At 35.6% G+C, this 26462-nt stretch overlaps 1 pseudogene; it reads right to left on the bottom strand.

The window, feature by feature from the left end:
- Window positions 1-1742: 1742 nt before the first annotated feature.
- LOC109055117 lies at window positions 1743-21590 on the bottom strand (annotated as a pseudogene).
- Between the last annotated feature and the right edge of the window lie 4872 nt (window positions 21591-26462).

Consider the following 26462-nt stretch of genomic DNA (forward strand, 5'->3'; position numbering starts at 1 on the left):
TGGAATGAAAGGCATGCAAAACTGATAACTGAAAACTAAAGACAGTAAGGCTGAGAGAGAGAAGAGAGCGAATTGAAGGGTAAAAGAGGAAAAGACAAGTCAAATGAGTGAGGCAGCTTTAGCTTAATGGGACATTGAGAGAGACAAATCAAGACAAAAGACAGCCAACTGAGAAAAAGCAAAAAAAAAAAAAAAAAAAAAAAAATACATTGAGAGGAAAAGGGTATGAAAATGAAAAATTGTCATGCAAAATGGTCCATACATATTTATAAGCCAGACCCTCAGCGCAGACCGCAACAACAACAAATGTCACTTGGAATTGTAAGAGCAGAAAGCTCATTATTATGCAATTATTAGTAAAAGACAACAAACAAACAGATATTCACATTTTAGACTTAAAAGCAAACTCAATTTGTACCATCAGCAATGCTTGAATAAATATTAGGATTCAAAAATCATTCCTCTTGCTCTTTTCATTTTCCATGAATCATACCTTCAATTCTAAAAATACAAATTTAACTTGTAATATGGCTATAATGTAAATTGTTATGCTATGTACTTCTTTACTATTCAGCAGGATCCAGTCCTGTTCTTCTTAACTATTTGTATTTCATAACTATTTATGATAATAATACTGTATTTATTTACACATAATAATGAACTCTATCAGTTATAACACTCTGGAAAATATCTCTATATCTTTTGTGCATTAAAATATTAGTTTTTAAGGGCATAACAGGTCACTATGATAATATCTATGAGTTAATATTTACTGTATTAAGGGATATTTTTCTACAAAGGTCAACGTTTATGCATTGGGAAAAGGGACTGATTTATTAGTATAAACTGTCTTTACTGCATTACTCAATCGATGCAGCATCCGCAGGCACCAGGTATGGAAGTGCTGACTCATCTGCCTCATTTGAGTCAATGAATTGAATACAGATTCATACATCTTGGTACCATACAAGGTACTTCAGTGCTTCTTTAATGCACTAATACTGCTTGACCAGTAGATGGCGCAATATACCAGGAGCTCTCAAGATGAAAAACAACCACAGCACATTGTTTTGTGCTTTTGAGTTCTTCCTCATGTTGATTGCTGTGATTTTTCATCAACCCATATTACTCTAAATCATGATCTCAGAAAGTGCTGCAATATGCACAGAACAAATGTACAATAGCTTCTGTTAAAACGTGTTTTCAGATAATTTTGTATAATAAACAATTCAATTAATCATTGTAGTAATAATAGCAATAATAAACAAGAAGTAACGGTAAATTTTTAAGATGATTATTGAACAGTGAATTCATACTGAAGTCAGCCTCCATTTCCGGTCAAGGTAAATATGTTTAAAATTTTCCAAACGTTTCCTTTTTTTTAGGGCTGTCAAATGATTAATCACGATTGATCACATCCAAAATAAAAGTTTTGTTTACATAATATATGTATGTGTACAGGGTATATTTATTATGTATATATAAATACACACACATAAATTATATATTTAGAAAATATTTACATGTATATACATTTATATATTTATATTCTTATATTTTATATTATATATAAATATATTTGATGTATAAACATAACATATTCTTCTTAAATATATACATGCATGTGTGTGTATTTATATATACATAATAAATATACACAGTATACACACATATATATTATGTAAACAAAACTTTTATTTTGGATGTGATTAATCGTGATTAATCATTTGACAGCCCTACTTTTTTTGTATCGTGCTATACCACCGCTAAACGTTTTTCAAACTTTTTTTTTTTGTTATATATGAGAGCACAGCAAAACACAAAGCATATTGAGGGCCATGGGGCCAAGCGCACAACATCCCAGTAAAGAAACATCAGCCAGCTTTGTAGAACATCTACCCTGATGTACAAATCTAAAAACATTACAAATTGATAGTAAAGGACAAGTCTTTTCTTTGCCCACATGATAAAACAGGTAAATATGTTGGACTACACTAGATGACTACTGCTCTTGATACATTAAATACAGAAATTGCTTGCTGAAATAAATCTGCGACACCATTTAAAGAAATCTGCCACCTTTGGGGCACATTCGTGTCTTTTTGCTTTAGTATAAACAAAAAGTGGTATAAATAGCCACATGGTGCTCATGATATATGAGGTATGAAGGGATGAAAAATGTTAGGGTGTGCAATAAGATTTAAACATTTTACATACAAATTTAAATGTGTACAACTATTTTCAGAAAGTCAGTATTTTGTACCTTTTCCCTTTTTTTCTTTCTCCACCGTACATTCTTTCTATGTGTATAAATGCTATTCCCTCACTTATTAATCTCACTCTGAGAATCTGTTTAACTTCATTCAGGCACAGAATTGTAAGTGAAGTGCTTCCTCGTCTACCTCTTTTCAACTTAGCACCCTTTTGATCCCATAGTCTATGGAGTTTTATCCTCTTATCTCATGTTATGCCCATATTTCTGTTGTTTAAGTATCTTAAACGGAAGAAATCTAACACGGGGAGGCACTCATACGCATATGCGTGTGGTAGCGAGGGGGTGGGACAGCAGATGGGGGCGTGGCCATTGGGAGGGATTGAGGGGCGTGGCCGCCAGAATGGGATGAGGGTATGGTGTGAGGATAGGAAGAGCATGAGGAAGAGGAAGCAGGTGGGAGGTGATAGCTGGCCCCGGAGGAGGGGCCAGAGGAAGAGGGTGGATTGGAGGGCCCGCTACTTTTGGGTTGAGGAGGCAGCGGGGTCTGGTTGAGCTGAATGGAGATGTCGCTGGACACCTCAGAGCCGCTGCGTCCACGCTGAGGAGGAGGCCACGAGTCGGGGTGCAGGTACTGGCCGCTGTAGTCACTGCATTCAGACAGGCGAGGGCGATACAGCGCAGGGTGGGGCCGGTACATCTCTTCTTTTGCATAACGTTTCATGAAGAGATAGACAGACATGACACCAGCACCCTGGCAAAACAAAACTAGTCAATCACCAACATTATTCATATTAAATTCAAATTCAAGTGTCCATTTTTTTTTTTTTTTTTTTTTTTTTTTGGAGTAGCACAGATAAAATGTTCCTACAATCCAACAGAAACAAGCAGGAACCCGAATGTTCCTACAACCCAACAGGTATCACTGCAAATAGATGTTCTAAGAAATTGCACCTTTCTCTGTGACAGTCCTATGCAAAAAAAGAAAAAGAAAATATCGAACAAGTGTCAGTGGTTGAGCTGGTGTATTTTTTTTTAGCCAAAAACTAGCCAATTAGAAATGCTCTCTGCCCAAGGGGTCAAGTTTGGCTGGTTAGCATGACCCAGTTAGCTGTAACTATACCATCTGGGGCAAAAAGCATACTTTTGCATTGAGAGACATTCAAAAGTAATGTATTCATGTAGTTTGATTGAATAAACTATCACATTAAAATGTTATGAATGACCTCTATTTCAAATAAACACAGTTTTTTTTGCACTTTCTGTTAATCAAAGAATCCTAAAAAAAAAAAAAAATGATCACAATGTATCAAGCTAAAATTTAACCACAAGTTGACATTTTTAGACTGCACTCTTAAAAAGAGCTGAAGCTGATTGTGATCATGTGATAAAATTTCAAAGATAATTTCTGTCCTTAATATTTTTATTATGTTGTAGTCATTTTGTAAAAGCCATAAGGCATTTGAGGACATGTTATTTTGTGAATATGAAAGTGACGTGACATGGAGCCAAGTATGGTGACCAGGACTTGACATTAACACCCGCCAACCAGCGAAATGTGTGTGGATTTTGCTCGTGGCGGGTAACACAGTGACTCCAACTAGCCACTTTGGCGGGTTGAATAATTGTAGTGTTTTTAAAAGGCATCTGAAATAAGCCATATTGCAGTGTAACACTACGACACTACAACTCCCATGAGTATTACATGCACACTAGTGATGCGCGGGTCAGGGTTTTTTCCAACCCGTGGGCCCCACTTTTATGAAATTATTTGGCCCGCCCCGCAAATAAAGTAAAATTTCCTTACCCGCCCCAACCCGACCCGCAGGTTATGAGGCGGCCTATTATGATTCAGCTATCAAACTGCCCAGCTATTTCATTTCAGCACCGCATTTCACACACGCTTGTGTGCAAATGAGGATTAGCGCATGTAGCCGTTGAAGTCTATCCACAAACAGACATACATTGTCTGCAGATATAAGGTATTTCATTGCACTTTAACAAGTAATCTGAATGGCCTGTATGTGTGCAATATATTAAACGAGCCATCACTAACTGAGTTTAAAGCCACAGTTATGTTAGAATCCATCTCCTTCTTGTTTCTGTGGCCGTGCGTCTGTCTCGTCGTGAGGCCCGTGGTCCTGAGCGCTGTATGACTGAAGCAGTTCAATTCAACTTTACTCAAAATATATGAACTTACCTGTTTTGAATAGCCTACTTTATATTTAACGTGTTTGTTTATGTCTAATATTAGTGTAAAACTGTTGGACTTTAAATTAAATCTACTACTGATTTTCACCGTTGACTGTTTTTGCAGAACATTTAGACTGATAACTTCCGAGCACAGATGCGGCAAATTTGTCACAGGACGCGCGATATGACAGTTGCGTCCGACTATATATGAACTAGCTCTTTTAAATACAGTATTTGTATATTTAACGTTAGTTTATCAGTATGTTTGAAAGTATATTTTTTCAATTATTGGTGATTCCATAGGCTCTCTCTCGGGCACCTGCGTGGTTTAAAACACCAAATAGTTATGCTATGACAAGAACAAAGAGTCTCTTCTCTTGCTCCACCCATGCACGACAATATCGTGTATCGTCGATCTGATCTGATTTGAAAAATGACCATATCGCCCAACACTACAACATATATGGATTTTTTGTTGTTGTTGTTGTTTTTAATGACCCGCTCCACAAATAAAGTGACAATTTCTTTACCTGACCCACAGGTAGCCCGTGGGGTCTGCGGGTTATGAGACGACCCGCGCATCACTAATGCACACAGTGTTGCCTTGCGCTTGCGCGCTAGTGACAGAAAAATTCTGTGGTCTGTGTGGGTCCCAACGCCCCAGTGTAGTGATGGGGACACTATACTCTCAACAACATCGTCTTTCGGATGAGACGTTAAACTGAGGTCCTGACTCTCTGTGGTCATTAAAAAATACCAGGATGTCTTTCGAAAAGAGTAGAGGTGTGACCTCAGCATTCTGGCCAAATTCACCCATTGGCCTCTGACCATCATGGCCTCCTAACAATCCCCATATCCGCTGATTGGCTTCATCACTCTGTCTCCTCTCCACCAGTAAGCTGGTGTGTGGTGGGCATTCTGGCGCAATATGGCTGCCGTCGCATCATCCAGGTGGATGCTGCACACTGGTGGTGGTAGAGGAGATACCCCCTGACAATGTAAATCGCTTTGAGTGCCTAGAAAAGCACTATATAAATGTAAGGAATTATTATTATTATTAGAAACGAAAAGACAACTAGTTGCCCTGCTGGATTTACGTCGTTGGACGCCGGTGTAGCTATGTGGCGACATATTAAATGTGTAACAAAACCCGGTGAGCAGACAACACACAAGAGAAAACCTGACGATGAAACCAAAAAGGAAGAGACAAAGGAAAACAAAAGACTTTTCAACGAAAAGTGGAAGTCAGGTCGAGAATGGGTGGTATATGATATGAGAGTATATTCACAACAACAAAAATGTGGCTGGTAAAAATGCTGTGTGGCTAGTAACTTTGGAAAACCACTAGCCACATTGGCCAGTGAGCAAAAAAGTTAATGTCAAGCCCTGATGGTAACCCATGCAAAGTGCACACACACACACACACACACCGTGAACACACACCCGGAGCAGTGAGCAGCCATTTATGCTGTGGTGCCCGGGGAGCAGTTGGGGGTTTGGTGCTTTACTCAAGGGCACCTCAGTCATGGTATTTCTGGCCTGAGACTCGAACCCACAACCTTACGGTTAGGAGTCAAACTCTCTAACCATTAATTCCCCTATATATAGTCAACTTACTGATTAATTCTGTAATGATTTGATTCTTGACAAACTCTTCTTGATCTGATTTCTTTCAGTTGCAATTTAAATGTCATAAAAGGACTGAATAAAAATAAATAATGGTAAAATGATAGATCTGGGATCAGTACTTTTAATTTAGGTGTTAATACTTTTATTCAAGAAAGGATGCATTAAATTTATCAAACGTGACACTAAAGACTTTTACAATGTTACAAAAGATTTCTGTTTCAAATAAATGCTGTTAAAATATTAAGCAGCACAACTGTTTTCATCACTGATAGTAATAATAATGGGCTTCAATTCAGCATATTAGAATGATTTCTGAAGGATCATGCAACATTGAAGTAATGGCTGCTTAAAAAATCAGCTTTATCATCATAGGAATTAATGACATTTAATATATTAAAATAGAAAATATATTAAAATAGAAAACTGTTATATTAAATTGTAACATTTTACAATATTACAGTTTTTTTTCTGTATTGTTGATCAAATAAATTGCAGCTTTAGAGAGCATAAGAGAGATCTTTCAAAAAACATTTATTAACCCTAAACTTTTGAATGATAGTGTACAAAATTGGCAGGAGTTAGAAAGTAAACTAATTTAATCAAAAAAAGTGTTCTATTTCCATTAAATTAGATCTTTTTTTTTCTTTTTTTTATATATGATCTTAGACTTTTGGACCCCACTGTATATGCATAAATATAATAAGAATTTAAGTTGAGGTTGCTGCAGACATTAGATGCTGGCATTTATAAATTGCTGCACTGAACTTAGTGAATTAGCATATACTGTATGCAGCATAACCGAAATGTGTTGCCTTCACTCCAGGAAAAGCTAGGCTAAAATGAATGCATACTGATGAGGGCAGACCTATTGGTGTAGCAGCTAACAGCAGTGAAACACAGCTGCATATTAATGAACTGAGCTCTGTGATAAGAGTACACACGCAGTCAGCTCAAGTGTTAACAGTCGCTTGTCTCTGTGACTGACCTCTTTGAGCAGGAAGGAGCTGGCAGCAAAGGCAAACGACCAGCCGTAATGGTAGTGAAAGAACTGCTCTGGCTCCCGAGGCCTGTTCATCACTTCATCGTTTATACTGGAGATATACAGCACCAGACCGACCACTAAACTCAAACCTGAGAGAGAATAAAAGGAGGAAAAGGCAGTAAATCACAGCAAAAAAGGGGTGAATCATGATGAATAATAAATAAAATCATGATGAAATAAATAATAAAAGAATATATTGGAAACAACCTGTAAAATCATCGGCTTTCAAAAAAACTGCTTGTAAATTTATTGTTATTCAGTACTGTTATTTTTGTCAACTTGTTTTCTGTTAATTAGCACAGGTTTTGTATTTCTTTTTGGAACTAGCTGATCATAGACCTCACTGATCTGAGTTTATGCACCTCAGTTTGAGTGAATATTACCTTTAAAACCGAGGTGCATAAGCTCAGATAAATAATGCAGACAAACAATCCCTTACAAAAATACAAAACCTGTGCTAATTGAAAGAAAATAGGTTGACAAAAAGACTGAATCCAATATTTAGCAATAATCTAGCATAATATGAGATTTACAAGAAATTTTTAAAAGGCTAGTCATTTTTTACTGGGAACACCAAATTAGATAAAGGATTTTCAACCCTTTAAAACCAGCCAGAAGACCAGCCTGACCAGGCTCTGGTTTGCTGGTCTAAAATGGTTTAAGATTATCTACTTTAGGGATACTACTTTGAAAATTTTGTCATTAATCACTTACCCCCCATGTCGTTCCAAACCCATAAAAGCTTTGTTCGTCTTCTGAACACAATTTAAGCTATTTTGGATGAAAACAGGGAGGCTTGAGACTGTCCCATAGACTGCCAAATAAATAACAGTGTCAAGGTCCAGGAAAGTATGAAAAGCATCGTCGGAATAGTCCATCTGCCATCAGTGATTCAACCGTAACATTATGAAGCGACGAGAATACTTTTTGTACATGAAGAAAACAAAAATAAAGACTTTATTCAACAATTCCTCTCCTCTGTGTCTCTTCAAATCAGCGCAGCGCCATTTTGGCAATTCTGAGCTGTACGCAGATGGCATACGCTCTTCTGTATCAGCCAGTCTCAACTTAAGCCTACCGGTTTTCAACCAAAATATTGGGGTGAAGTAACCCTTTAATAGCTGTGATGTCTTTAAGCTTTTTTATGAGGTTTCTTCTTCTTCTAGCCTGATCAGCTGAACATTGTCGTAAAGGTGTTATAAAGGTGTTATAAGGCATTATAAAGGTGTACTAACGTGTTATTGGTGCATTATTTTGTGGTTTCTAGGGTGTTATGGGTGATAACTGTGTTGTTGCTACAACATTCTGTGTGGCTGCTTACTGGTTTACTGAGAGAGAAGTCTTGGTACCAGCAATGTGTCACACCTGGGTGGCTGTAGTAAAGAGCGCACAATGACAAAGATACAAATAAATAGTCTATAATGATAAATCCACACAGGTAGCATGTAGGAGAACACTAGGAATAAACAACCTCACTAGCATAAGCAAGATGGGACAAGCAACAAGGGAAACTCGGGGGTTAAATACACAAGGAATGTAATCAAAGAGAACTGAAATAGGTGTGGGACTAATTAGAAACCAAGGAGACTGACTAGGGCAAAACAAGACAGAACACAGAAACTCAACCAAAAATAGGACATAATCCTGACACAATGCAATATTGCCTTTATTTTTACTCAGAAAATGTGATAGTGCTTGAATAGAAGTTGCTGTGCCATGCAGTGTTGTGTATGGTTGCCAGGGCATTGTTCTGTGGTTTCTTAATGTGCTTCCACTTTTCCTCAGCAAGCAGCATCATTTGAGCTATCACCTTCACATCAGCAAAGGGAGAAATTATTACAGTATATTCTCACTAAAAGCATTTAATGAAAATAACAAATGAAAGCAACAAATATGCCTTGTAAACATTTAGATAAAAGTGCACTTGATGCCACAGTGTTTTCCTATCACGCTACTGAACAGTCAACATTTTTTTTCTTCTGAAAGCCCGGTGTGGAAAGGGAACGATAAAGCAGCACACCAACACACAACCTGTCATATACCAGGAGGCATTAACATTTATAGCGTGCTCAAATGCTGCTGTGTTATGATGGAGAAAGCTCTGCTGCGGTAATTGTGGAGTTCAGGAGGGAAAAAATAGAGAGGGAGACAGCAGTAAGGAAAAGCCTCTGGCGTAATCAAACACATCACTGCAGTCTGTCACTGCCAGCTGTCTATGCTGCGAATACCAACAAGGAATGTGCTTACATATTTCCTTTTTGCATTAGAAATGCAAGACATTGGATGTTAAACTGCTGTGTCACATTAGGGTATATATTCCGAAACAACCGAGCACAAATAGAATATAAAAAGACTGGATCTACCTGCTTCTATACCACTACTGTATACTACAGTTTAGAACATCACAGACTCTGCGTTTTTTTTTTTGCAGTGTTGTGCATGTCTGTGTTCAGCACTTTGCAACAGCGCTGTTGTGGTGTCTTGTGCTTTATTAATAATTCTGTAGTACAAAATGCTGAGCTAAATGTAACATTAGCACCTGATGCAGCATTACACGGCACAGCGCTGGACGGCTAGCGGTGCTGCCACAGGGGTCTGCAGTCGTACTACTGAATCCATTATTATTAAACTGCAGTGGTGCGTGCATTAAAGCCACATCGGCTGCAATGCATGAGACATGTTGACCCGGCTCTGTGCAAACGATTGAGGGGCTTTGCTGATTCTCGACTCTCCCACTGCTGCTGACTCCTTGCTTTTGCCTCTTTGTTCATTTCCTGACATCTAATGAAGACGATGAGGCAAATTAGATTTTAACAGCCACTCAATGATATACTGTATTCTAATTAGCAAATGTTGATTGTTTTGATTGGAGCTGTTTTTTAATTTAGTGGATTATGATGATTAGTTTTGATTGTTTTGATTGGAGTGTAAATGGCATCACGTAGAAGTGCAAATAAAGTTCTGCAATTAAGCAATAAGTTATGCGAGACTATGCTGTAGTGTGAATATTATAATGTTGGTGGGTTGAAGTTATCGTGTCATATATGAGTTTATTTGAGTTAGATTAGATTTGTGGAAAGTAAGTTTAGTGGGTAAGTGATCAATAATATAATTTGATCCCAAATGCAGTATAATATATAATATATTTTGAAATGTAATTTATTCCTTTGATGGCAAAGCTGAATTATAAGCAGCCATTAATCCAGTCTTCAGTGTCACATGATCCTTCAGAAATCATCCGAATATGATGATTTTGTGCCCAAAGAAACAAATATTTTTATTATTATGAAAATTGAAAACAGTTTATGCTTAATATTTTTGTGGAAACTTTTTTTCCCCAGGATTCTTAGATGAACAAAGTTCAGCATTTATTTGAAATATAATTATTTTGTAACATTATAAATGCCTTTACTGTCACTTTAGACCAATACAATATATCCTTGCTGAATAAAAGTAGTAATTTCTTTCAAAAAAAAATTTTCTATGTCCAAGTGGTTCTCAACTATAGGGTTCTGGGCCACCAGGGGGCCTCAGCTTGATTTCTTACAATTACTAAAAATAAATTAAATTAATAAAAAACTAATAATATAAATTATGTTTATATTATAATAATAAATAAATGCTAGAAACTGCCCAGAATCTGACATCATATTTCTTTTTTTCCAATTAAGTTGTTAAGAACATAATTATTAGAACATCTGTAATCAAAACGAATCATGTCATTATTTAAATCTACTGACACGCCTCATTTCTGTAAAAAATTAAATTATATATAAAATTAGTGAAAATTCTAAAACAAATATGACTAAATTCAGCATTCCGCAATCAAAATGAAATATTCCAGAGTGCTGTTTAAAAACATGTCCCATTCCAGCATTCTACTGTAGAACTGTTCAAACACAAGCTTTCTAACCCTTCATGGGAAATCTGTTCCTGCAGGCTGATTTGTACAGCTGTCAGCAGGAAACTGATACAATCGACTGATATAGTTCTGCCACATAGCTGTCTTCAAGCCACGCTGAGTATTGTGAAATTCACAGCTCTCCAGCACAGTCTGAATGAACTTGTACACCTTGAGAAAATTGAATTATTATTTTAGTATCAATCCAGACCTACATATATCTGTTACATATTTAGTCTAATGTTTAAAGATTTCTCTCAAAACATTAATGCACACCAGATCTGTTTTAAGACATACTTTGCATGCAAATTAGTCAAATCTTAACACACTTTGACATTCTTGACAATCTGTTTCTATTAGCCGAATGCAAATGACAGCTGTTAGGCAGAGCTCTGTCGACTGGATCAGAGAGACCGCTCTTATTAATTACTGTTTGTGAGAAAAAAAGGAGTATTTAATGGATATTGTGTACTGCACATTACCATAGATGGATATCGGGAACACCATTCATTAAATATGAAAACCTCTCAGTGGGATTCTCAGCCTGATTTCGAATAGAGTTGTGGAGAATTACCTGGCTCACCACTGAAACTGGATATCAACAAACTCTATCTAATCTAGAGTATGTAAACAGATACACAACTATGGGCCACAAAAGTGGGAACATCATGAGAAACATGATGATGAGAATCAAGAACTGATTTAGTATACTAAATTTAGTATACCGATTTAGATTTTTATACATTACATTTCCATATAACAAAGAACATACAACTTACCTGATAAGATGAAGAAGATTCCAGAGATGAAGGCCAGGATGGTGCGCTGGGGACGGATGTGGCCGATGTTGCTTATGACAAAGGCCGTGAAGACAAAGAGGAGTGAGACCATAGGGAAGGGGGTGGCCGTCCTGACCATTTCTAACAGAGACAGAAAAAAATTCATTGAGAATGAAATGATGAAACTTTAGTCCCTCAAAGTCATTGAATCAAGTGCGACATGCTTCATCTGAAACTATTTATAACTGTTTTGTATTTTTTTTGTATCGATTAATAATTGTACAATAATAACTGTATTCTAAATAGCTACAGCACCTAAAATATATCCTAATGTATATATTTATACATTTAAATATTTATATAATATAATATAATATAATATAAAAAAAATTATAATTATTAAAAATGTAGTTTTTATGGTGGTCATATTATATTGAAAAACTTTAAATTGTACAAAGAAATTTTTGAATTGTCACAAAAAAGACTATTTAAAAAACTTAAAAAACATAAAATTTGTAAAAACATAAAATGTGATTACAAATGCTTAAAAATTAAGGCACATCACCAGTTAGAGCACCTAAAATATGCATGGAGTGCATGTAAATAAATAATAGTTATTTATAAATTTAAATAATAATATAATGGCCATTGTCCATGCACATGTTTTTGTATATCAGAATGAATAATCTCCTCTACAGCACTTAACATAAACTATATTGTATTTAACATCTTGTACTTACACCATTGTTTTTCCATCTGTATTCATACACAATAATGTTTTTCTTACTTAGTATATTGGCTGTGTTCTCAGTAGTGATCTCTATTTCTGGCTCGGTGAAGTATTCAGATGCCACACATCTCCCCTTCTCTGGCCCTGAGATAGAAGGAGAGACAGAGAGAGAGACAGACAGGGGAACAAAGAGAGACAGAGAAAGAGAGAGACAGGGACACAAAGAGAGAGAGAGAGAGAGTGTAGAGGCAGAGCGGGACAGAGATTGACAGTGACAGTAGGGGAGACAGGGACAAACAGAGAGAAACACAGCAATGATTTTGGTTCAAACACTGAGAAGAGAGGTGAGAATACTCACATTCATTACACGTATACACTGCACCACAGAAGCATCATGCATTTTTTTTTTTATTATTTGCACCAGTAGCTGTCCTTATATGCAAGTTTTTTCCCCCTTGTTGATGCTAAGGACCACCCAAATATAAGGCCCCCTTCCTAAAATATAAAAGATATAACATTATTTATATATGCATTTTGTGTGGAAAATGTTGATATCAAGCCAATTAAATTAAATAATTTACAAATTATTAGAAATATTTGTTAAAATATTATCTGGAAAATATTTATTTTCATTAAGTTTACAGTAAATCTGTGCAGAGCCCCTAAAGGGACATGGTGATGGTAAAAAGAAAGAAAGAATGAAAAAGTGTAATGGGAGGAAAAATATTTCAATGCTTTTCCATTTGCTCACTTGTATATATCCATTTGTATATATGCAAATACAGAATATGACTCAGAATATTCAATGACTGAATATTCTCCTTTCCAACACTTCACATAATTTTGTATTTAACATAAATTTTTTACAACATAAAAAACTCACAAAACTTTAGCATTACTCCAAGAAACTTTAGCTCGCAAAACATTTGTGATGGAAATAATATGAGATACAGTATTTCAGTCCATTTGCAAGATAACACAATGTTTTTTGGGGGAAGTTTCTTGGGAGAATGCAAACGTTTTGCAAGATACTGCAAATGGTTTGCAAGCGAATGCTAAATTTCTCAGGGGAACAATATTTTTTGCGAGAAAACGCAAATGTTTTGTGAGTGAACGCAAAGTTTCCGGGGGGAACGCAAAAGTTTTTTGAGAGAAGCAAAAGTTTTTGCAGGAGAACGCAAAGGTTTTGCCAGTACTTTTGCAAGTGAATGCAAAGTATCTTTTGCGAGAAAATACAAAAGCATTGAAATATATTTTTTCTTTCCATCTCCTATTTTTTCCCCCATCATGTCCTATTAGGAGCTCTGTATATCTGAGATATTAAATTAAAAAAATAAATAAAAAAATCACAAAATTATATGGGCATGAGTTTCTTATTGCTAAAAACTGTCAAAAGGTTAAAATAAACACAATTAATTTTTTGACTTTTGATCCATCTTTAGTAGGGAAAATAAAATACAATCAAATTTAGTAAGTGTGAACATAAATTCATAATTATGTTACACATATTTCAGTCATTCTTAATATTTCAAACATATTTAAAATCTTAAACTTCAACACTGAAGATTTTGTCTAAATATATTTTTGTAAAACTTTTCTCTCAGAAAATGTTTCTCTATCCTAGCAATCCCTTCCTTTCCCTGCCTCTCATTTTGAAAACCTTTGTTTTAGACAAAATATTTTAATCTACAATCATTTTAATTATTTTAACTTTATTAAATTTAACTTTCAAAGATACTTTTTAAGATCAAAAATGAATGGGCAGTAAATGAGCATGACACTTCTGCATAACAAACATGAAAGCAGGGCACATTAGACCTCCCTCTTGGCGCACACACACACACACACACACACACACACACACACACAACACCAAAAAAAAAAAACACACACACACATATATATATATATATATAAATAGATCCTGTTTGATCACACATAAATCATATGCTGTCCAGAGTGCATGAAAAGTGTGTAAATTATACACATAACACACCTAATTGGCGAAGAGTCTTCTTGCAGTGATTTGTCAAACTCCTACATACAGACAATCTAAATACCAGGACTGGTTAAGCTAGAAACAAGGTGACATCATCTTCACACTTCTCTTAGTCAGCCATTCACAGCCAACTGGTGTGGCAATGTTTCAGTCCACCTCAGCACTTCCTGTCAGTATCATGAAAACAAACCAGCATGCAATGCAAAGCAACATAAAATGCAATTTCCATAAGCAAATTTAAAATGCATGTTTCAATGCATCTTTTATTTTAGCTAGGAATTCATTGTGGGTTCTGATTGGTATTCTCACAGTGGTTTGCCCACACAGCCTCACTAGTTCCTGTTTCACTGTCTGGCACGATTTGGGAGGCTGATGCAATAGGATGCCACACCAGTGCTGTGCAGGGACATTGAAGACCAGCTGCATAACAGCAGGACACCCCGCAAATAAACCGTGACTTATCCAAAACACTGTTATCTGATGATACACCGATGCACCGGGATTCAACTGTGGATTTGTGTGCAACACCTGATGCAGGAGTCGAAGTCGAGATGAAGTGATGCACAACAGCGTGATACCACAATCAATTGGCATTTGATTTTTAATCAGGCATCTTTCTCAGCAACACACTTGTCAGGTGATGACGAGAAGATGATGCAGCTGTAATGGCACCTACCAGCTACAAAACAGACCCTCCAGAGTCCAGAATGCAGAGCCATCTTCACCTCTGTGGTCTGGTTCTGCTGCAGAACAATGCCTTCTTCCATTAGCAGCCAGTCGTCCGTATTCGACCCACAGCCACACCCACCAGGGCCACGTTAACCCCACAAGCCCCGAACACGGACGACAGGAGCGTCAGCGCCCTGGTGCTAAATGAACTCATCTAGAAAGATGGGAGAGAAGAACATCCGTAAATAAATATTTAAAAATATAACATGTATATAACATTTAATATATAGTGGATGGTTGCATTGAAAGGGCATTGAAAGGGTGCTCTAGGCTGTTGGTAACTGGCCCTAGTCAAATGATACCATATTCAGTGTTGATAAGTATGGGTTCAGTAAGTTTGTTTGTTTGTTTATTTTAAAAGAAAAAAAAAATTTTTTTTCAGCGTGGACGCATTCAATCGATCAAAAGTGAATCGGTAAAAAGTTTTAGTATTATAGTTTAGATTTATAATACACAAGAGATTTATGATGTTATTTAATGCTTTTTATTTCATTATTTGATTTTGTTAAATGATTATTGAAAAAATAAATGTTTAAGCACCACAACTGTTTTCAACATTGATAATAATAAGAAATTTTATTGAGCAGAATTTATTTATTTCTGAATGATTATGTTACTTTGAAGATTGGAATAATTTCTGCTGAAAATTCAGCTTTACCATCACAGGAATAAATTACATTTTAAAATATAATATTATTTAAAATTATATTAATATTTAAGATTATTAGTGTTTTTACTGTATTTTTGGACAAATAAATCCAGCCTTGGTCAGCATAAGAGACATTTCTTTCTATAAACATAAAATAAAAAAATAAAAAAAACTTTCCAGTCCCAAATGTATGAATGTGAAAAACCTGGGTGAAAAACATATTGGACTTATTACATAAAGAAACAAATAAATAAATAATTACACCTAAAATGAATGTGTGAATAGTAGATGATGTTATTTATTATTGGGATATTGTTGTATTATTCTTAAAGAATAATAAAAAATGTTTTTTGTTGTGAATATGAGATTTTGAGGATGATTTTTTTTTTTTAATGTTGTTTGTTTACCTTTTGTAGTCTATAACAATAAAATTTTTAAATAAATAAAAATAATTGGAAACACTTTACAATAAGATTCCATTAGTTAATGTTAGTTAATGTATTAATTAACATGAACAAACAATGAACAAAACATTTATTACAGTATTTAATTAATCTTTGTTAATGTTAGTTCATGTTGTTCATTGTGAGTTCATGTTAATTCACAGTGCATAAATTAATGTTAACAAGCACAACTTTTGATTTTAATAATGCATTAGTAAATGCTGAAATTAACTACGATTAATCAATTTTGTAGAAATAATGTTCATGCTTAGTTCATGCTAAATAATTAAATTATTATTAGTTAAATAATGTTAACTAACGAACCTTATTGTAAAGTATGACCAAATAATTATACTAAGGTTGAACCATTCATTAACTGTTTATGTTTCGGCAAAAGAGTAGCCATGACGATACAATATTCTTACAGTACTTAATTTGTGCAAAAAAAAAAAGAAAGAAAGAAGTTGTTTTGTTGTTTTTTTTTTTTTTGTTTAAAATTTGCCATTTAAGAATGATTATATTATCTTTGCCTGAAGGGCTTGATGAAAAACTCCTCTCCATCGACTGCTGAACTAGTGTGTGACTCATCAACAGAAACAGATGAAGGACAAACAGTGTCCTTTAATCAGTGTATGACTAAAATGATTAAGGGCAAATGTGCAGTGAGTCATATCTTCAGAATTACATGAGGGCTTACAGACACTATGTATCATTAGTCATTTTATTTTTATGGCTTTGCCATAAAAAAATGGCATGGAATAGACAGGAAAGTCCAGGAAGAGAGTGAGAATGGGATTGAGATACAAACTGGATTCTGCACCCTAGTCCCTACAAGGACTGCATTCTGACAAATAGGTTTAGATCACTAGCTGAATTCATCCTTTAAGGATAAAGGGCAAGGGTGAACCCAGGGCTGTGGTAAAAAAACAGCCATAAAGCATCACAGCTGCCTACTGCACTAATGTATATCTGTTGAATAGATCGACACACCCAAGCTTGAAGGTTAACACTGAAAGAGACAATCAAAAAGATAAATCGAGAAATGTAGAGAACGTGAACTGTATCAGAAAGCTTTTGCAGTGTAATACCTCCTGGATTGTTACACATTTTGCTCTCACGCTCTGAAACACGAGTGAGGATTTGTCTGGCATGCCTCCACATAACCCACAATTCCCTTAATTCACTGAATGGCACCATATACTGTAGCTGGTGGACTAGAGGCCTGGAAAATTAACTTTTTTTTTGGGGGGGGGGGGGGGGTTTTTGTTTGGGTTTTTGGGCAGGGAGAGAAGAACACCATAATTGGTTATTATTGGTGAAATCTTCTCTGGTTAGTGTTGAGAGCCCCAGGGTGTGCTTGATAGGAAAGAAGGATTCATACTGAATGGTGGTTTATGTGTGAGGGTTAAGATAATCCATAAAGCATTGACAGAGCAGAGCTGGGGAGAAAAGGGGTTCTTTGAAGAAGTTAAAGGTGGTGGTTGAAGAATTTATTGGTGAAAGATAATATGGTGAATAATGGCTTCAGGAACGAATTTTATTTGTGGTGAATAAAGAATTAGCACTTGGGGTAACAGGATTGTAACAATAGTACATTTTACGAAGAAAATGTCAGCCATGCATAAAAAAAAAAAATAAAAAAAAACATAATTCATTGTCAATAGAAAAACTAGGGTATTTCATATTTAAGCAATATTTAGAATATTTCTAATGAAAAGTTAATGAGTTAAAATAATTACATTTATAATTAAAAAAATTTTAAATAGTCATTTAAATAATGTAAAGTATAGATATAATTTTATTATTATTTATTATTTTATTATAGATATGATTTTAATTTATTTATTAAAGTGTAGTTAGAGAATAATTCAAAATGAATGAAAAATTTTGAAACTTTAAAATAAAAACAATGCAAAATCAAACTTAACTTAAATATTTAAATAATTTAACAAACGGTTTAATAATTTACACACACACACGCACACACACACACACACACACACACACACACACACACACTCACACACACATTACATATATATATATATATATATATATATATATATATATATATATATATAATATATATATATATATATATATATATATATATATATATAAAATAATAAATTTAATCTATTTAGTCCAAACAGATTTAGGGAATTGTTCAAATCCCTAAGGCCAAGTATGAACAAAATGATAAAATTTGCTCCTCTGTTTAAGTATACAAATAGTGTACCAGTAGCATATGGTCATACTAAACAGATATAAAAAAAATAAAAATTTAAAAAATTAAAAATACATGTATAAATGATACTGGTCAATATGTGCATACTGCAGAAACAGCTGGTTATGTGATATGGCTATAGAAATGTAAATGCCCAGGTACCAAATGTAACCCTTTTTAAAAGCCATGAGGGGTGAAGTGAGTAGAAAGACACTCAATGAAAGAGAAAAAGATAAAAGAGAGTGAATCAAGGCTACAGGGTGGGAGAGAAAACAGTGAGGCAATTGGGAGCTGTCCGTCATTGTGGTGCTGAAATCAGACGACGCACAAACCTGTGTTCTCTCATAAAAGCTCTGTAATTCTGATCAAGAAGGGTTTTTGGAGGTTTAGAGATCTGCGAAAATACAAGGTATGAACTATTTTATTTTTGGCCATAACATATAGGTGTATAACAAAAATTCACTCTAGAAAAATTAGTCAAAAATGACACCTACTGTTTAAAAATCTCAAAAACTTTTATGCCCACCCTAAAAGAATGTTATCCTAAAGGTATATAAAGTAACTGTAGAGTGCTGTAATCTACACTGGGCAGAAAATCTTGCAGTCCAATAAAGACTTCAAGAACAAAATAAAACCCTCAATGCTGTGAACATTAACAACACTATAACATAACATCAGCCGCTAATAGATGTACAGCACAACAGAACAATATCCAGTCATCCTTTATATCTTCCAGGGGATTTGGGCAATATAGGTCTTATATCAGAGGGTGTTCAATGTATGCCAGACATGACCACATTTCGAAAGACAGCCCTCATGGTGTACGGGGTAGGTTCCACAGATGGTGTGTGATGTTGTGTGGGGATCAAGTGGGGAGGGGGAGTGTAGTTTTATTTTGGTTTTTCTGTTTGTTTGGTTGTATGTTCCCTTAGGCCAACTGGCGAGAGGGAAGAGTGTAGGAGGAAAATGAGTAAAGAAATGCATGCTTTATGAAAGGATGGTATTCAAGTAGAGCAAAAGGAATGAGAGGGAAAAAAAGGACAGGGTCTGGGGAAAGACCTTGGCCCAAAATATCTCAGAGGACAGGCACGCGCGCAGGCCTGCATGCATGTGAGAGCTCTCAATGACAAACGCACACACACACACATTCACATGTGCACATTCATGACAGCTCACTTCACATAGATGCAGAGCACCATTCATAAAGCTCAAACTGATATCTATTTCAGCATGGCCACAAGAAGCCAGAAAATAATCATACATGACTCAAGGGAGAATTAAAAGTATAAAAATTTTGGCTATTCTACGTGCCACTTCGTCCTCATCCACTCTCTCTCTCTTTCAAACACACACACACACACACACACACACACACACACAAACACACCACAAACAGAACACAGACACACACCACACACACAGACACACACACACACACACACACACACACACACACACACACACACACACACACACACACACACACACGACACTATAATAAAGAAGATTTTCCTTACACTCTTAAAAAATAAAGGATCCAAAAGGGTTTTTTAGAGCCATTTCATAGAAGAACCAGTTTAGGTCCCCAAAGAACCTTTCAGTATTTAGTTCTTAAAACAACCAATTTTTCTTAGTCTGAAGAACATTTTAAAAATCTAAATCACCCTTTTCAACTACAAAGAACCTTTAGGGGAATGGAAAGTTTCCATGGATGTTAAATGTTCTTCATGAAACCATTGATTCCAAAAAAGAACCTTTATTTTTAAGAGTGTAGAGTTCTATAGTTTATGTATTGGAATGATATTTCCTGTCCTCTACCTCAAACTTACAGTAACATTTATGCAGTTTTACTTTTTTAAGCATATTAAGCCATTTTCCTCATAAGAACAGCTGGATGGACAACAAAGCAGGTGATTTCAGATTGTACTATCCTGGCGTCCATTTGGTCCCTACAACAAAGGTAAACATGACCCTCACAAACACATATTTTTTTCTCTATCATTATGAGGACTTTCTTATTTGTTAAATACTCAGCTAATACTATCTTATATCCCTTGCCCTTAAACACAACCTTTACATAAACATTTTTACATACTTGCATATCATTGGGACATTATTTATCATATTTCTACAGTACTGTATGTAAGCTGGTCCCCACTATGTAGTTGTGGGACACACACACACACACACAAACAGCGTGACTACCCCTTCTCAAATCCCCACAACCGCAGTACACTCTTTCCTCGTGGCGTTACCAAAGTCAGCACTAAGGAATAGGCAAACTAGGAGCAAAAACCCAGGGCTCCGGTAAGATGCAACTAGGTCCCGATGGCCGTGTAACACCATAGAGGAAAAGGGCGGGAGGGGGGGTCCCAGCCACGACACGAGAGGCTGAACGTATACTGATATAAAGCTCTCGCGCCGTACGGCTACGACAATAAATAAATAATAAATAAATAAAGGATGGCGCTACAAAGAAACTCACAGTAGTGGAGCCAGGTCGTGAGAAATTCCGGGATATAGCTCCGCAAAAAAATGAGAAATAAAAAATAAATAAAATCAGCTATGATAGTCGCAAAAATGAGAAATAAAATAAATAAAAATAAGCGTTTTAATGGGTTTTGTTTATTGGTTGGCTGTAGTATTTCTCTAATTTGATGGAAAGCACCACCGGGAACAAATCGATCTCCCGACTTCAAACTAGCTGTCTATCACCCCCGCACGCAGTGAACTATGCTGTCTAATCACGCGCCGTTTACACGGCGATGGTAACGTGCATGAAGAACGAAGAGCGCGAGCACTCACCCTCCAGCACGCGACCCGACCCGAGTCAGCGCTGCACAGGCGTCGAGAGGAATAACCGAACGCCTGGGAAACCTTGACAGATTTTGCAGTTTTCCTCTCTCTCTACCTCACTCGCTCTTTCACACACGAACACACACCCCACACGCGTGTTCTCTCCCTCTCTTTCTCGCTCTCTCACTCTTTCACCACTGCGGTGGTTTGGCTGAACGGTGTGAGGATGGGATGACAGAAGAGAGACTTTCACTCATGTAGTTTGACGCTGATGAGGCTCAATAAGGGCATGGTTAGTTTTCGGTCTGTATGTGTCGGTAAAGGCATGCGAGTCAAGTACGGAGAACATGTAATAGGCAGATTGTTCCCGAAACAACAAAAATTGTGTCCAAAACTAACACGCATACGTGCTTACTTATTCGTACTTATACACAACGTAAAAGGATTACTGGAATTACTAAATGTGTGTATGTGTTTACCTACAAAAACTCAATTCTAACAATATACTTTACTGTAGACGTATATGTTAGTCTTAAAAACATATAATAGAAAATATATTGATTTCATACTTTTACAGTAAAATTACATATATTGACTTACTGTTGTAAAATATATATTTTTACAGTATATGGTGGTACCTTTTTACTTTACTAATTTATGCAATATGTACAGAGGACATTCAAATAATGTACAAAATAAAAAATACTAACCCAAAGTACATAACAGTTGTCATTGTGTGTGTTTTATATTTAATATAAAATATATTTTAAAAGAATATATGCATTTTTGTTAAACAACAACAACAACAAAAACATTATTAACAGTGCAGTTTTTTTTAACAGTTTTCACATTCATTCAGTTTTTTTTTAAGTGATATGAAATATAAAAAGCTATGTGGTGATAAAAATGAGGAACAATATCAGAATTGCCCAAAATGTACAGGTACAATGTCTTAAATCAAACTATGTTATCTCAGAGAGATCAACTGCAAACTCCTGTGTGAAACTCTTGTGAAAGTATGGTGAATAACAGATGTTTAGTTTCACAATGCACTGTCAGATGCCCACTGTACTGCAGTAAAAGAAAGCTAATTCTGCTGTGGGAAACGTAGAGTTACCACTAGACTGCAGCACAGATGTTTACAACACTGCGTGTGTGTTGAATGCAGCCTCTGTGTGTCTGTATGTGATAAACCAATATGTGCTAAAGAAAAAGTGTGTGTGTGTGTGTGTGTGTGTGTGTGTGGTTTAAGGTGCTGCACTGCACAGCCTTGGGCTTTTTTACTCCCAACCTGCCCATGCAGCAGAGAAGCTCTGATGTTTGTGGTGCATGTGCATTTGTGCATGTGTGCTTGCATGAGGATGAGTTAGGTGAATAAAAGCTGGTCAGGTGGAAATATTTAGATTACACCAAAACATAATGCAAATACAACATACACTTTCAGAAAAAAAAAAAAAACAAGCAAAACTTTTACCTTTAGGGGTACAGCAGCTGGTCACTGGGGTAGAACTCTTAAAGGGACACCTTTATACCTTAAAGGCTTCATAATGGTAACATAAGAGTACATATTACTACTCTTTACTAATATGCACTCTATAGAGGTAAAGAAGGTACAAAGGTATCCCTTTAAGAGTTCTGCCACAGTGACCAGCTGCTGTACCCCTAAAGGTACATTTTTCTTTTCTTTTTCTGACAGTGTTCTGTACAAACACAATCACTCACCCACCTTTTTTTGTCCTTGGGTTCTTCTTTCGTCTTAGTTGAAGACATTTAACATTCAGTCAGTTCTGCCAGGATCAATAACAGATATGAAAAATAGATTTAGAGTTAATAATTCAGTGGATAATCTGAGGCATTCTCATTTTTATGCTTTGTTAATCATTCTAACAGCCTGACAGTGTTAAAAAACACAAGAAAAAGATGAAGATTAAAGGAAAAAGAAGGTATGGGTAAGAAATGTGCCAAACAGCAGAGAATAATAGTAACCTTAAAATTTTGTTGTGTAACCTAATGGATTTAGGTTTATTGTGATGTCAAAAATAGTTTTAACTTAAAGGGATACTCCACCCCAAAATAAAAATTTTGTCAGTAATCACTTACCCCCATGTCGTTCCAAACCCGTAAAAGCTTTGTTCGTCTTCAGAACACAATTTAAGATATTTTGGATGAAAACCGAGAGGCTTGTGACCCATTGACTGCCAAGTAAATTACACTGTCAAGGTCCAGAAAAGTATGAAAAGCATCGTCAGAAAAGTCCATCTGCCATCAGTGATTCAACCGTAACATCATGAAGCAACAAAAATATTTTTTGTATGTGAAGAAAACAAAAACAATGACTTTTTTCTTTATTCAATTTTTTTTCTCGTTGTTTTTTCTCATCACAGTGTATCTATATTTTGGAGAATATGAGCTGAAAGCAGGCAGTTTACGCTATTCTGTGTCAGCCGCGCTGCACGGATGCGCTGTTTTCTTTTAAATCAAAGAGTAAATACACATAGAAAACTTATCCTTTTGGCATGTGATCAATCCACTCCAGTAGAGAGATCACAGGAGGAGCAGGCTAGTCTTTCACTTACTCATTCTTCTTCCCTGTCCTCTTCCTCCCTCCCACTCCTCACTAAATTGCCTCTCCCTCCCTTCCTTTTTTTTGTCTATTTTTAGACCCCTGGTGGGGAAACCCAATACATGTGTGATAAAAATAACACACAGTGCTGTTGACTGACCTGATATCTCCATTCAAGGACGGCCTAAAATCTGCATTCAAACCTCCTTCTATGAATTATTGCACTCTCAATATGACATTTGAAATGGTTTTCACAGCACGCATTGATTACAGACATGTCCTTAAATGTATTGGGGGAGAAATAGCACTACTCCGAGTGAACATTTACCATTGTGCTTGAATGATTATTCACTTGCCAAGAAAAAGGCTAATTTTGGAGTTTGATTTATTGACTTGGGCCCATCAGAGAATCCCCAACGTTCCACAGAGAAATGGCCCGCAACCATCCCCTCACTATCATGTCGTTGCTGTGACAACCGTGACTTCAAAGAGGTCTCATCAGAGAGAGGCGGGAAGTAGGGGTGAGTTAAAACATTAAATCAACAGAAAGATAGAGTTAGAGTTTGATGGAAGAGGACAAGGGAAGGCAAGGATTCAAGAGGGAGAAGCTCACAGTCCAGTCAGTGAGAATGGAGAGCGGGAAATGCATAAGTGACCATTTGAAGATTATACAGATGAGGACAGATTATAGGGACATGCATACATACATGTTTTGAACACAATTATGCATATATATTAATATATATGTGTGTGTATATATGGATAACTTGTAGGGATAAAGGCAGATCGTACGGAGAGAGATGAGAACGAACAAGACAGAACAAGAGCAACAGGGAGAAAACATTTTTATGGATGAAAGAGAATTTTCAAACATTATTGAAGTGTGTCATTTTTGGCCTCATAACATAAAATAAATTAATTAATAAAATATTATATTCTTGGGCACTACTCCTGCAGTTACACACAGAAAATTAAACCAACTGAAAAGGAATATAATTTTATACCAATTACAATTATTGCCTGTTTTTGTTAACAGAGTGCTTAGTTATTTTTTTTTTTTTTTAAAAAAAGAAAAAAAAATCTCCCTTTTCTTTGGTCCCTGAGTGCAAAGGCAGTCATGAAATCCCGAAGGGAGTTAATTATGAGCATAATGAGCTCTTATGATGCATATATACAGGCTTAGCTGGGTTAAACACTTGCACTGAAAGACACACATACACACCCATCAATGTATAACCACTGGGTCATAAAAAAGTGAGGAAAATTTGTCAAATGGTTTATAGTCAAATTAAACTGACAGAGAGATATACCTGTTCATAAGTTTACTTATTAAATGAATCTGGGCTTTTTTTATTAGTTTGATATATATGCATGAAAATATAGTGCATGGAAATTATTAAAAGTGTTTGTGTGATGCACTGGATGTTTATAGGACTGTTATGTTTTGTGGCTTTGACCCAGTTCAGGGCAGCACTGTGCTTTGCCTTGATGTTTAGTGTGGGTGTGTGTGTGTGGCTTAGAGCTGTCCAGCTCTGCCATATCTGTGACAAAAATCACTGGAACTTTTTTGAGGACTTATACATATATACTTATGAATTGCTTGAGTTGTGTTCAGTACTTACTAATAACTGATCACTTTTAATCTAACACATTTTCCAAAAATCTATACTCAGATATTTTTTCCTCATTAAACACTGAACAGAAAGAAATAATAAATGGTACTTTTAAAAAAATGTTAAAATCATATGCTCACATGTGATACACAAAATTCCAACTAAAAGACTATATCAGTAGACTAATAAATAATTTCACTTGGAGCAGTTTTTTAAAAATATATCTTTAAATATTACATTTACATTTATACACAGCATCTAGGAAGATAATTATTCAAAATGCCCCATTCCTTATGTCACATACAGTAGGTATCTGAAAAGCCCATCCTAAATGACAAGAAAAGCACAACATACACCATAATCATGTCACTTAAAGACAGACTGACAGACAGACAGACAGACAGACAGACAGATAGATAGATAGATAGATAGATAGATAGATAGATAGATAGATAGATAGATAGATAGATATAGATTTAATAAGGATTCAAATAAATGCTGCTCTTTTGAACTTTCTATTCATCAAAGAATCCTGAAAAATGGTTTCCACAAAATTATTAAGCAGCGCAACTATTTTAACAAATGTTCAAATTTAACAATAATAATAGATGTTTCTTGAGCACCAAATCAGAATATTAGAATGGTTTCTGAAATGTATGTGACACTGAAGCAATGGAGTAACTGAAGTAATGGCTGCTGGAAATTCACAGGAATACATACAATTTTGAAATGTAAAACAGTGATTTTAAAATGTAATAATATTTAACAATGTTACTATTTTTACTGTGTTTTGATTAAATAAACACAGTCTTGGAAAGCATAAAAGATTTATAAAAACCGTAAAAATAATTTTACCGACCCAAAGTTTTAAATGTAGTACATCTTAAAATAAGAACTTTTATTATTATATGATTTAGCCTGGATTTTAGATATTTGCATAACATATATTTCAGTGTA

The sequence above is a fragment of the Cyprinus carpio genome, chromosome A19 (assembly GCF_018340385.1).
Source record: "Cyprinus carpio isolate SPL01 chromosome A19, ASM1834038v1, whole genome shotgun sequence".
Taxonomy (NCBI): Eukaryota; Metazoa; Chordata; class Actinopteri; order Cypriniformes; family Cyprinidae; genus Cyprinus; species Cyprinus carpio.